This window comes from Impatiens glandulifera, chromosome 1, assembly GCF_907164915.1.
Source record: "Impatiens glandulifera chromosome 1, dImpGla2.1, whole genome shotgun sequence".
Classification (NCBI taxonomy): Eukaryota; Viridiplantae; Streptophyta; class Magnoliopsida; order Ericales; family Balsaminaceae; genus Impatiens; species Impatiens glandulifera.
Genome location: NC_061862.1, coordinates 114,398,481 through 114,412,912, shown reverse-complemented (window position 1 = coordinate 114,412,912; position 14,432 = coordinate 114,398,481). Strand labels below are relative to the sequence as shown.

The window sequence follows — 14,432 nt, the reverse complement described above, 5'->3', positions numbered from 1 at the left end:
AATAAGAATATAAAACTAACTAGAACTAGTGTAGCATTATTTTAAATATTAACTATAATACAAAATAAAAAATAAATTTTAGCAAAATTTTAAATAAAATTATCATAAATAGTAAAAAAAAAAAAAATCACATTCTTCAAAATATAAGAAAATATATTAAATTAAATTATTCAAACATACACAATTAAAATTAATTAATATAATAACTTGAAAGAATTTAGTGAAATTAAATTTAGACTCAATATAAATAAATTTTTTTTTTCATTTTCACACAATTTTGATAAAATATACAATATTTATAACCAAAAATATATAATAATTTAATAAGAAAATATGTTTTAATCCACAAATACATACATGCACCAAAAGTGTCCAAAAGTGTCGTAAATGACGACATAATTATTTCTTAATTAGAAATTATTAATTGAGTAAGACCTCTTTGATAAAAAAAAATATTTATGATTTTTTACCCATGTACAAAAGATTATACAAATAGAATTATTAAAAAATTGTGATTGAAATTATAAATAAGTAATAAATAGATATTATTGAAACACATAAAAAACAATATAATAGAATAATAAATTTGTCAAACTAATACAATACATTAACAATAGGCTAAACAGGCAAATATGAAATTAATTAATAATAATAACATCATTTTGAATAATATCAAACTAACATTTATCGAGATTATAAATGAAATACAAGATTTATTATTATTATTATTAACTTGAAATTATATATATATAGGTGTTACATACTAATAGAACAAGGAATCTAACCCATTATTTTGCTAAAAATATCTATATGTACATTTATTACTATGAACTAGGCATAATTACATTTTCCATTTCTTGCTCTTCACGTCGCGATTCCTCTTCAGATTGTGGCGGTAGATTTCCACTTTTCCCCAAAGGAGAGTGAACAAATCCGAAACAATAAAGAATGTTCCTATCAAACTAATAAAATATATATATATATGATTAAAAGTTATAAACATTTTTATGTCTAATCAGAATTCATTTAAAAGAAATATATTGAAATAGTTTAAAACCTTCCGACGTGAATGCTCTCTCCTAGTGCGATGAAACCAATAACCATAACAAGGACCATTGATGTTGGGATAAAGGCCGCCACAAAAACCGGACCTTTCATTTGTGTCAATGCACTTATAATGTATGCCATAAGTCCTGAAACAATTATTCCCTGAAATTCACAATACCAATAAAGTTAATATTTTTTCACTCAAACTATTTATAAATATTACTTACTATGTATACATATGCCAAAAATATGACATTCCACCCGATAATCCATGAAGCGGGATACTTGAACTCCAACCCTAAAGCAATTCCAACATTCATAATTGCTCCTAAGAACGATATTATCGATATTATTGCTAGAGGAGATGGATACTCCACAAGAACACTACCCTGAAAGGAAACAATTCACCCACAAAAGTTAAGACAAAAAAAATCGAGAAAATTAACAATAAACAAAAAGTGTATATACCATGGTAACACAATAAACAACATATGAGACATCTGCGATGATGACAAATACGGGACCTTCAATCCAATTCTCTGTAAATCTTTCATGGGTAGTTGATGTTTGAGATTTGGAAGAGACTGCAATCACTGTTCCTAATAACTTTGCCTAACTACGCCTCTCTTTGAAATTCACTTTCTCCATTCTATTCTATTCAATTTAAATTGTCCAAATTTGTTTAAATTAATTAAAATACCCCTTAAAAACTCATTTTACATAAACACTTTAATAATAATTATATACCCCAAGCTCCATGCTAAAAGAATCGCCCATACATCTTTCACCCATTCTGTGAGGTACAGGAGGTAACACATTTATGCTTTGCTGACGATTTGTTCATTCTAGCGCACGCAGACGTTGATTCCATTAAAACTATTAGGGTTTCACTAACGTTCTTTTCTGAGGTAACAGGTTTAACTATTAATGAAAGCAAAAGTGTGGAATTTTATGGAGGCGTGAAGGACAAAACAAAGCAGGACATCTTCAACATCATGGGCATCAAGGAAGGCAACTTTCCCATAAGGTACTTAGGAATTCCGTTAACTGCGAAGCAGATCGAGATCTCACACTGCAAGCCGCTGATTGAAAAGGTAAAAAACACGATATCTGGCTGGGCAGCGAAAAAACTTTCTTATGTAGGGAGGATCGAACTTATCAAAACCGTGGTTATGGGCATAGTTGGCTATTGGGCGCAGCAAATGGTCATTCCGAAGAAGGTAATGAAGGAACTCGACACACTGATGAGAAACTTTATCTGGGGTAGTAGTGGAAGAGGAGGAAAGAAAGACAAGTGGACCGCTCTCTGCAAACCGAAGGACGAGGGAGGCATGGACTTGAAGAACTGTATCGAGTGGAACAAGACTCTAACCTTCAAGCATCTGTGGGCTTTGGAGCGCAATCAGGAGTCACTATGGATCAAATGGGTGCATACGAGGTTTATGAAACACGAAACCAGCATCTGGACCTGCAAAATTCACGAAGGTATGAGCTGGTCTCTAAAAAAGATTCTTAAACTAAGAAGCGATATTGCAGATCTTTATGACATCCGACTAGGGGACGGGAAATGCACTCTATTCTGGCACGACCCTTGGTTTGAAAACCAGCCTATCATCGACAAGGAGGAGTTTCAAAATACTCGTATCAGAAGGGACTGCGCAAAAGCGAAAATCAGAGACATCAAAGACGGGAATTGGAACTTGCTCTTGAGAAGAATTCCAGAAGGAAAGAGGATATTTGATCATATAAGTAACATACAACTATACGACAGACCGGATATTCATGAATGGAAAGCTGAAGACAATGGGAAGCTGGTATTGAAGAAAATATGGGAGGTAATCCGGGAAAAAGCGCAGAAAGTAGAATGGGCTCCTCTTGTATGGTCAATGAAGATTATCCCTCGACACCAGTTTATCCTATGGCTCGCCTTCTAGGAAAGACTCAGCACACGTGATCGTATTAGTAAGTATATGAGCATCCCGGACGCGAGCTGTCTTCTATGCATAGGAAATGAAGAAACCATAGATCACCTATTCGGGAGCTGCTGTATTGTTTTGGAGCTTTGGGACAGATTCTATAAAAGCCTGGAGCTGGTCAGTTTCCCGAGCGAATGAAATGAAATCAAAGAAGCGGCACTACTCAAAGCCAAGGGAAATAGATTTGCAACAAGCGTGTTCAAGTGCGGCTTTGGAGCAGTGGTGTATAACATTTGGCAAGAATGGAATGCAAGGGTATATGACAGAACCCGTAGGAGCATTGACGAGTTATGGAAAGATATTGTATCGGATTGCAGCGCCCTCGCGGGAACGTGGAGAGGAATTCCAAGCACGGAGCAGAACTGGAATATCTGCAGGAACTGAAATTTACCGTTTTTTAAACTCACTAGAATTGAAAGCATTGTAAACAGATAATTCATTTACGTTTTTAGCTTTTATTCAGAATGTTACGACTTCAAAATCATTCTAGGCCTATCTAGAATGATCTCTTAAACTCGTGGTTTTTTCCCGTTTTTGGGAATTTTTAATGAAATGACGCTAAGTCGTTTTTCCAAAAAAAAAAGAAATATGAGTGATGGAGTGACACCAGAAAGACATATTGACAAACTAGCTGGTGTCATCTATGAAACCGGCATAAAGGATATTTTGATCCATTACAGGCCTGTATCATAAATTTAAAATTTGTTTTTAGAAAATTTAGAGTTTTCTATTCGAAGTTAAACATAACAAAAAGTGGGAGGGTTAAGGATCAAAGCTAGACAAACTTTAGTTATGATTAAAGAATGAAAATCAAACGACTCTAAAGAAAATGATTAGTAGCAATCAAACATACAAACAAAGATTACAGACAAAGATTATAAACTGTATCAAATCTTAATAATCCCAATCATGATTTTTGTTTCCATACCAACTTGTTGTATCAACAGATTGTCTTCCTCTTCTCTTTTTCCTTCCTCTTCCCATTTCTCTTGCAATGAAAGGGGGATGAACTGAAGAGTTTGATGAATACTGCATATTCTCATTTTGATTTTTTTTCTTTATATGAACCCGTTCTAATTTGATAGAAATAATTATTTTCTAGGATTTTCGGGCTCTTCACCTTGTTGTTCTCAACTTGAATTTCTAGATCAGTCTCATGATTCTTGTTTTTACTTCCTTCAGCTTCATCTATGGTATCCTCTGCAATAGCCTTGGTAACATCTACTTCAACTTGATTATTCTGAGTATCCTCCTCTATGGTTTCCTGTATTATAGCTTGACTTGTTTGAGAATCAACTTCTTTCATATTCTTCATTCTCTGTTTTATTACTACCTTTATTCTCTTCTTCAACAATAGAAACCCCCTTAATATATTTTCTTCAATTTAATTGTTTTTTTCATTTTCAGAGTCCTTCTTGGTTTCTGCTTCTTTCTTTTCCTCTACATTTTGCTCTTTTCTTTTAGACTCCCCTGTTTCTTTTTTCCTGATTTTTTGCTTCTTGGTCTTTCAGTATCTTCTACTCATCTTCCATAGTTTGAGCACATTTCGTGTTGGCATGTTTGAAAGTATTTCAAAATGCACACCTGTCTGGTCTCCATTCATAAGTGATTTCCATGACATTAGATTTTCCTTTCTTATCGACCACTATCATATTATTCGCCAATGTGCTATGAGGATTCACCTCTATTCTAATTCTAGCAAAGGATAAATGCTCTCCAACTTCTGTTATTGGGTCCATGTATAATAGTTTTCCCAATAACCCTGCAAAATGACTAATGTCTTCTACTTTGTACATGTGTGCAGGAATATTCCAAAACTTGAACCATATCTTGCCGTCTCCTTAGGTTTACTTAACATGTTCAAATTTTCAGACCATCTTTCCAACTTTATACAGTTGGATCCATTATATGTATTCCCATGTTCTAGAATTTCATCCAGATTCGACCCATTCTTGAATTGAAGAAAGTAAAAATCATGAATATTTGCAGAGATCTTCTCCAGCCCATTTTCTTTCCACTGTTTCATTAAAGATTCTTTAGTGATTGAGAATGATATTATGTTTTTTCCAATATAACTCCCTACCACCACATTTTTCCATTCCTTTATGCAGTTTTCTTCTACTTCATTGGGAAATTTAAATTCAAAAGGAGAATTAAGTATCTCCACTTTTGTTTTAACATACCTCAAGAAGATTTTCCCTTTGTAGGCATGGTTTTCAGCTTTTTCCCTACATTTTTATTCCATACCACATTTACTTTCCAGGTAGAGTTGCTCCTGATAGTATAGGTCTTCGATTTAGGGGCCTTCATCAGCTTCCTCAATATAGCCACTCACTAGTTTACTATCTCTTCATATTCTTCCTTCTTCAGCAAATTCCAGTCCTGAAGATAATGAATATTGAGTTGAATTATTATATGCTGAACTTTCTCCTTATTAAGAACAATCTCTCCTTTTTAAAATGCATCAGAAGTTTGGTGATTTGGTTTTTGAGCCCAAATAAATTGGATCTTTCATTGTTACCAACCTTCCAGACTCCTTCATTCTTTCCTTGCTTTCCTATATTATTTTCTTCAGAAGCCTTCTTCCTATACTTTCCTACATTATTTTCTTCATAATTTTCCACAGCATTTGATTTTCTTTTGTTTTTGTCATGTTTTCTTGAATAACTTCTTCAGCAATCTCCTTGAGACCTTCAATAACAAACTCTTTGACTTCCTTAGCTTTATTACTCTTCTTTTTTCCCATTGTTGAAGAAGAGAACAAATAGTAAAGTAGAGTAAATGCAAAAATAGGGCAATTCAGAAACCCTAAAGATTTAGAGAAAAAATCGTTTCAAAAGGCAACCTCTGAGAACACCAAAGATTAGAGAACACACCAATGCTCACAATTAGGAAATAAGCATCCAGAAAAGCTACCAACGAAATTCTAAGAAATTTAGGATTATAAGCACTTACTTAGCGAATCGTGTCATTCGTGCTGATCGTGTTATTCATGTCGATCGTACCGCCGATTGTGTTATGCCAACCGTGCTGATCGTGTATAATTTAAATTCTTACATCAACAACCAAAATTAAATTTTTGCCCGTGCTAATTTCTTAAATTAAAACTTGAATAAATAACTTTTGATATTAAAATATAACTAATTTGAATTAAAATTTTGTATTATTTTCAATTATATATTAGAAATTTATAAATTAGTATGATTTGAATCTGCCAAAAATGAAAAACTCGAGCTAGATATAAATAAAGGAAAATCAATTAAAATTCCAAGCAAAATGTTTACTCTCTTCAATTAGATAAATGGTCAACCCTGTACTCATTCACATGGTTTGTTACAAGGGTCCAAACGATCACTAGAGCTATATATGTGCCCTCCATTAAAGAAACTTTAAAAAGAATAAGAAAACTATTTTGAAAAAAAGAAGAAGAATACTTTGAATCATTTATAACAAGTATGTGAAATAAATAAAATAAAATATAAAAATTGGATTTTGATGAATGAATTTGAACACTTTTTCAGAGAAAATTGCGTTTGTGGGAGGAAAAGACTTGCACTTCTTTTGCATATGGAAGCACTTCTTATGGAGCCTATAATAACACGACTCACATTTGAATATGATTATAACCCCAATTTCTTTGCACCCATTTAACCAAAATGGCGTAGGGGCATCTCTAGTCAAGTACTTATGAGCGCCTCTAGGTCTCGAGCGGCATTCCATATCGTCATAGCATTCCATATCGTCATAGTGTTGTAGCAATTGTCGTGGAACCTATAATTGCAATGTTTGCATTTGTGTCTCTTCACGCTTCTATCTAGGCCAGATAAGTCGCACCAAAAGTGTTCACTCTTTACGGGACATCTTGCTAGAAACATGTACGCGTTCCTAGCAATTATCGAGGAAGATGTCATTTCTAATTAAAAAAATAAAAAATTAAGTAGACAAAAACATCAAACCAAAATGAATGTAATGAGATTTAAATGTTAAAAGAAAATTTGCAATTGTTGTATGCTAATTACCTAGTAAAGGAAATAGGGATTACTCTTGCAAATGTCAATCCAAATAAGTGAGAGTTAATAATGTAACTTATGAGATTAAATTAGCGGCAGACTAACCATTCTAATTTGGAACTTAAAACAAAAATAGAGTAACGTGGTCATGAAGGTGCAAAGCATAAAGTTAATGTTTTAATTTATATAACTTCATTGTCCTATTGCTAAAATTTATAATAATAATTTTTATTATCAATTTTAGTAATAAGCATATTTTTCTACATTAACAAATAACAATAACATATCTTAAATTATTAATATTCTCTAATATATCATTTAATTTTCAGTGTTTGTAAATGTATTTTAAGTTTTTCATATATATATATATATATATTAAAAAATTAATTATTACAAAACTTTGGATGCACGGTTAACTATATATTATTCAATGTCTTATAGCAATTTTTACAATTATAGTGCATTATCTTTTGATTTGTTTAAGTAAACTCTTGTGTGCTTTTCTACATAGTCTTGTTTCATTCATTCAAACTAACAATATATTGTGATTTATAAAGTTTTTTTAAATTAAACACACGAAGTTACTTATTTACTCATATTTTTTTTAATTCAAAATGATATAAATGATTAACAACAAAATAATACAAAATGAGTACCACTAAACACTCTAAAAAAATGACGAATAATTAATGAGAAAACAACAACGAGAAACAAAATGTTAAACGACAAACAATCAAAAAAAAACTTAAAGACTAAATGTTCTCAAGAAGATAAATGTATTTTCTAACCGGTTTCACAAGATTTTCGAATAAAAGTTCCGCAATTATAATAATAATAATAATAATATTATTAATATTAATATTAATATTGTAAAGTAACTTTTAAGTACACACTAACTTTATATATATATATATATATATATATATATATATATATATATATATATATATATATATATATATATATATATATATATATATATATATATATATAAAGTCATAAAAAAAATTACAAATCTTCTCAATAACAATTTCATTGTCCTCTTGCTAAAATTTATAATAATAATTTTTATTATCAATTTTAGTAATAAGCATATTTTTCTACATTAACAAATAACAATAACATATCCTAAATTATTAATATTCTCTAATATATCATTTAATTTTCAGTGTTTTGTAAATATATTTTAGGTTTTCCATATATATAATGATAGGGAACGCAAATCTGGGGCCGCAAAAGTCCGCGAAAATAGAATATTCCTTTTAAACACGGAATATTCTCTCTCCTCTTAATAATTAATTTTTTTCTACTTCTACCATTAATTTATCCCTATTTCATGATTAATTATTTCACTAATTTCTTTAATATTTATTATCTCTCATTTAATTTAACTAGTAAATAACTCAACACTTTAAAACAAACTTTCACATTAAATATTTTAATAATATGTTTAAATAAAACCTAATGTGTTGTATTTATTAATTAATAATTTCCTTTTTCACTAAACCCTAAACCCTAATCTCTAAATTCTAAACTCTAAACCCTAAATCCTAAATTCTAAACCCTAATTAATATAATTTGTTTAGTTGAATTATGAATTTATCTCTTTTATTCTTTTATATTTTTATGACTTTTCAATTCTTTTATTTATCAAATATTTTTTTATTTATTCTTTATGTCCTTTTTTTTTTCTTTTTATTATTATTTTTTACTATTGACTTATTAATATTTTTTTTAGTTTTATTATATTTATTTAATATTTATATTCTCACGTTTAATTATTTTCTCTCCACAAACTAATTATTAATAAATACGATTAATTATTTTCTCTCCACTAACTAGTTATTAATAAATTATTTTTTTTACTGATAAATTTATAATTCAACTAAACTAATAGAGATATTAATTAGGGTTTAAAATTTAGAGTTTAGGGTTTAGAGTTTAAGGTTTAAATAAATTAATTAGTGAGAGAAAAGAGAGATAAATTAATTAATTCGTAGAGGAAGAGAGAGAAATTAATTAATAAGAGAAGAGAGAATATTCGGTGTTTAAATAGAATATTCTATTTTCGTGTATTTTCGCGGACCCAAATACGAGTTCCCTATCATTATATATATTAAAAAAACAGTTATTACAAAACTTTGGATGCACGATTAACTATATATTATTCAATGTCTTATAGCAATTTTTACAATTATAGTGCATTATCTTTTGATTTGTTTAAGTACATTCTTGTGTACCTTTCTACATACTCTTGTTTCATTCATTCATACTAATAATATATTGCGATTTATAAAGTTTTTTTTTAAATTGAACACACGAAGTTACTTATCTACTCATATTTGTTTTAAATCCAAAATGTTATAAATGAGTAACAACGAAATAATACAAAATGAGTACCACTAAACACTCTCAACAAAATGAGAAATAATTAATGATAAAACAACGAGAAACAAAATGTTAAACCACAAGCAACAAAAAAAACTTAAAGACTCTAAAGGTTCTCAAGAAGATAAATGTATTTTCCAATCGGTTTCACAAGATTTTCGAATAAAAGTTCCCCAATTATAATAATAATAATAATGTAAAGTTACTTTTAAGTACACAATAATTTTATATATACAAAAAAAAACATAAAGAACAAATACTCAAAACCCTAGTGAGAAAAAAGCTCTAGAGATTTTCGACGAGAATTTTCTAGCGACGAAATCTTAAATTTCCACTACAACAAAAATGACTATTGGCGACGCTTAAAAAGACTTCTACCAACCTTTAAAAGCGTCGCCAAAAATATCACCGACACTTATTTATGCGTCGCCAGAAGCAGGGTGGGCATAAGTTATAACAACGCTTAATTAAGCGTCGGTAACACTAATTTAAGCGTTGCTAAAAGTCTATTTAAGTTTTAACAATTTTATTTTATATTTTATTTTTAATTCTATTTTTTATTTTATTTTTGCATTTTTTCAAATTACATAATTACTATAGAAAGGACATTTAGAACTTCATTTTCTCCTATTATCTCATTAAATGACATTTTAAATAATAACAAAAGAATTATCTCATTAAATGACATTTTAAATAATAACAAAAGAATTATAAATTTTTTATACCATATTATCTTATAAAATTACATCATAGTCAAATATAAAAATTATTAACTAGATATTAAAATTTTTAATAATGTTCAAATAATTTAAAAATCAATTAAACTAAAAGACAAATTTATATACTAAAATACTATAAAAAAATAATAAATGATAAATTGGCAAGATATGCAGTTCCTCTTATTAGTCCCCTTCATTTTCAAACTGCACCGCCTAAGGAAGAAACACCAAACAACATCAAACCCAAAATATATTAACCAAATCATTTAGTTCAATCATATTTCATAATGATTTCCCCATGTTCATGCCATCTTATCTTTATTGAAACCAATCTTAAAAAAAATAATAACACTAATTAAGAATGAAAAGAATTACTCACTTTTGTCAAGAAGTAAATATCATGAAAACGCAATATATCCTGCAAATAAAAATCGAAAAAAATAAATAGTTAAATACACTGTTCTTAACAAATAAACCCATGTCTTCTTTCATAATTAGGTTTCAAATAAATAAAAAATAATAAGAAGTTAAAAACAAGATTTAGATTTTTTAGCACAAAATAAACATTGTGTTTACCAACCCTCAATAAATTTAAGCATGAATGAGTATCACCTTTCTTATTAAGTGTAGTGAAGCAGGCAACCTGAAGAAACAACAAACAATCATTGTTGACATAAAAGGTGCAAGACCATGGTCAATTTAATAAAGGATTAAGTGTCTATCTCAAAAGGCATGGATATTAACTGATCTTATTCATGGGAAGGTTTAGAAATAGGGCCACTAAGATTTATATGAGGTATCAAGACTTACAAGAAGAATTTACACCCTAAAGAACCAGATGGTTTGTGATTCACAACTCAATAAACAGCTCCCATAGTGGAGTCTAATGCAATTGTTGCCAAACTTCACATTTGGTTAACATGCCAGCCTGTCCCTTGAAATTAATAACTATAATTCAGATACTAGGAAATGTAAGAAATAAGTAGGGAATGACAAAATTATCATTTTGACTAACAGAGAATGAAATACCATTTTAACATTCTTGCCAGTGTACCAATGCTCATTGACATCATTAATGGACCATTGTGGCTAAACGATATGTTTTTATCAAACTGCAAATAGTTACAGCCATAATTACCCTGCATGAAAAAAAGAGCCATCATCTAACAAAATACGATGCATAATTTGCATAGATGTGGAAGCAATAATTGGTTCAAGTTTACCATAAGTTAGTTTCAATGTGCCTATCCAAGCCAGAATTTTTAACCTACAGTGAGCCACCAGTGCCCATCAAACTAATAGCATGCGGCGAAGAAAACAAGATTCAGATGTAAACAGAAGAGAAAAGGAACTAATGAATAAAGCAAATGTGAAGCTTCCAACAAAGGCTATATAGTTGGCAAGACAGAAACATATAATGAAGGTGTGGTCTTGAGCAAAGCATACCCAAGAAACAGAGCAGAGTAACAAGTATTAGCCAAGAAACTCACTTCAGAACCTTTAGTATCTCACTTTCAAGAAAATAATTGAAGGATCCAACTTCAAATGCTTGACGAAGATAGCCAAGATGATCAATTCCTGCAACAATATTAGGCATGTAATTACAAAATGCATTAAATATTTTAGCCCAATATAGCATATTATTGAAGATCATACCATCAGTATATTGTTTTCCTCTTTTCTAGAAGAGTCAACACAAGACAAAGGAACCATAACCATAAAAGAACCATAAAGAAAATGCAAGAACATAATAAACCGTCATGATCACCTAAAAGGCTTTTTATCATGAATCATTTGGAGGAGGCTTTCAAAGTCCAGAGTTTCCATTAGAATTAGTAGAAGTTGCAGTCTGAGATGATATATGGACCGAACTACTTCAGATGATACTGCCCACTTTTCTAAATTATAGGACTCAAATATGGCCCCATGTATTAAGGTTCAACTAGGTAAGTGTAGTCCAAAAAAAGAATGTAAAGCCAGACATTGCAAGAACAATTACTTCATATAGTTTATAGAACTGTTTCAATTGCTGGCCATTACAAACACTATAGAACTCATAATATAAGAGGAAAATAATATCAAGGATCAAACCTTTGAAATTAAGGTCCTTGTCAAGGATCAATGCATGTTTCTGCTACCACTCTGCCTCTCATTTAATACTGTTGGCACATCAGAAACTATAGAATCATCTACAAATCAAAATCAAAGGAAACAAGTTAAATGACAGTTTATGAACTGGTCCAAAGCTACTTCATAAAAGGAGATTACCAAGAATTTACTTCAATGTATGAAATACTGGGAGAATTATCCTTATGACTATATTATTCTTAATAAAAGGTAATTCAGATGATGTAATAGAAGGTGGTTCTAAAAGATAAAGAGTCCTTAAAGAATCTTCTGAAGTAAATAATGATATTCGAATTTCAGATCGAATCTAAAATAAAATTGAACCGCAATAACTTAATTTAAAGCTGGATTCCTTAAGAGTTCATTTTGGAATAAGGCAGAATTTGAAATAAGGATACATACATATAAGAGCTTCAACTCTTTCTAGATCCACTAAAATTGAAACTGAAGTTCAAATTTCTTCGATTACCATGAATTGGGGAAATTCTGAAACGCTGTGACCGTGAAACCTCGAGCGAACTGTCTCAGATCGTCGGTGATACCGAATATCTCAAGATCTACAGGAATTGGATCATCGGAGAAAGGCGATGAGGCATTGAGAAGAGTGATGGAGGGGATCTGCTCAGTAAGGGACTTAATGCGGTGGTCAGCAACGGCTTTGGCCTCGGCGGCAAACTCCTTAGACCGCTTTGCCGTCTCGGAGACAATATCGACGATCCTTTTGGAATTACTTGCCTGAATTGCCTTCTCTATCGATTGATCTATATTTTCAATCCCGAAATCTTCTAGGTGACGGAAATCTTTTGCTCCCGGAGTTAGGGTATTCGAAGAGATAGAGAGAGCACTTGTTTCTTCTGTTTAATTTCGTAATTTTGGCAAGAATGAAAATGTCCGTTTTGGATTCAGTTTTTATTTGATTGATTTTTAACCTAAAAAATTATAAATACATTGATTTTGAAGCTGAAAATTATAAATAAATTATTTATTAGTTAATTTATTATATTATTTATTTAAATATTTATTTTATTTTATTTCATCTAATAATAATTTTATTTAATTAATTTAATATAAATAAAAAATTTATATTTAATTGACTCATAAAATAAATAAATTTAAGCTTTAAATAAAAAAATATATAATTTGATTTCAATTGTTAATCTAATATAGAATTAAAAAAATTAAAAAAAACTTTAAAATGTAAAAACTTAACATATAGATAAATATTAAAATAAAAACAAAATGTTACATAATCATTTATTTATAAGAGTTTATGAAAATAAAAATAAAATAAAGTAAAATTCATAAAGGTTGTCATATAGATTAGGAAAGGTTGGCAAAGTCTTATTTTTCTTTCAACTTTTACCAACGCTTAATATATGTTGGTAATTATATGTCACCATATACCTGTTTTGTTGTAGTGTTCTTCTCCAAATACATGCACATTCTCATATTCAATCATGAATCGTGTCGAAATCAAGATCGTCGGCACGTTCAGCACAGTCAGCACGATCGGTACGATCGGCACAGTTGCTCAGTCGCGCGATTCAGTTGATTTGGTAGTCGGTTACGGGAAACGTGGTCAGAGTAAAGATCGTCTGGCACGTTCAGCACAACAGGTACGTCTGACACGTTTGACACATCAGAGAAAAATTGTCTAAGTTTTGAATAAGGTCGTTTCAAGATTGTTGTTCTGACTTTAATCCACTGTTCTGAAGTCTTTTTGGAATATGGGTAAAAAAACAATATGGCCAAAGAAGTACAAAACTTTGTTCTTAAAGGAGTCAAGACCAATAAATTCCGAACACTCAAGAATTTATATGGAGTTTTTAAATGATAAAATAATTTTATTTATTTATAATAATCTAAAATCTCCACTCTAATATAGTTATGATATATTATTAATGCTCAAAATAATATTTTATTGTTAATTGTGAATAAATCAACTTTATTGATAAGTCATAATTCTTTATAATAATTGTTTATTTTATATTTTCAATAGAGTTTTTTTCGGTAGTTGGTGACAATAATGAATATGGATGAAATATATGACTAGTTGTTCATGCTCAAAATAAAAGTATAGTCGTTAATGGTTAGTTGTTATATTAGTTTAGGTTAATATATATTTTAATTGATTTGTACCTTCACTCACACTCACTTATTATAAA

The 14,432-nt window shown here is 29.9% G+C and overlaps 1 long non-coding RNA gene across 8 annotated transcripts; it reads right to left on the bottom strand.

Moving 5' to 3' along the window:
- Positions 1-10,195: 10,195 nt before the first annotated feature.
- Positions 10,196-13,149, bottom strand: LOC124922411. Of its 8 annotated transcripts, none has more exons than XR_007097830.1 (9): positions 12,737-13,149; positions 12,232-12,329; positions 11,587-11,718; positions 11,364-11,407; positions 11,170-11,279; positions 10,951-11,074; positions 10,753-10,783; positions 10,520-10,558; positions 10,196-10,353 (listed from the first exon to the last, which is right to left on the bottom strand). It is a non-coding gene; the product is annotated as an uncharacterized LOC124922411 (long non-coding RNA). The 8 variants fall into 8 exon arrangements; XR_007097838.1 differs by having other exon boundaries at positions 11,364-11,435; positions 11,631-11,718; XR_007097844.1 differs by having other exon boundaries at positions 11,631-11,718.
- Between the last annotated feature and the right edge of the window lie 1,283 nt (positions 13,150-14,432).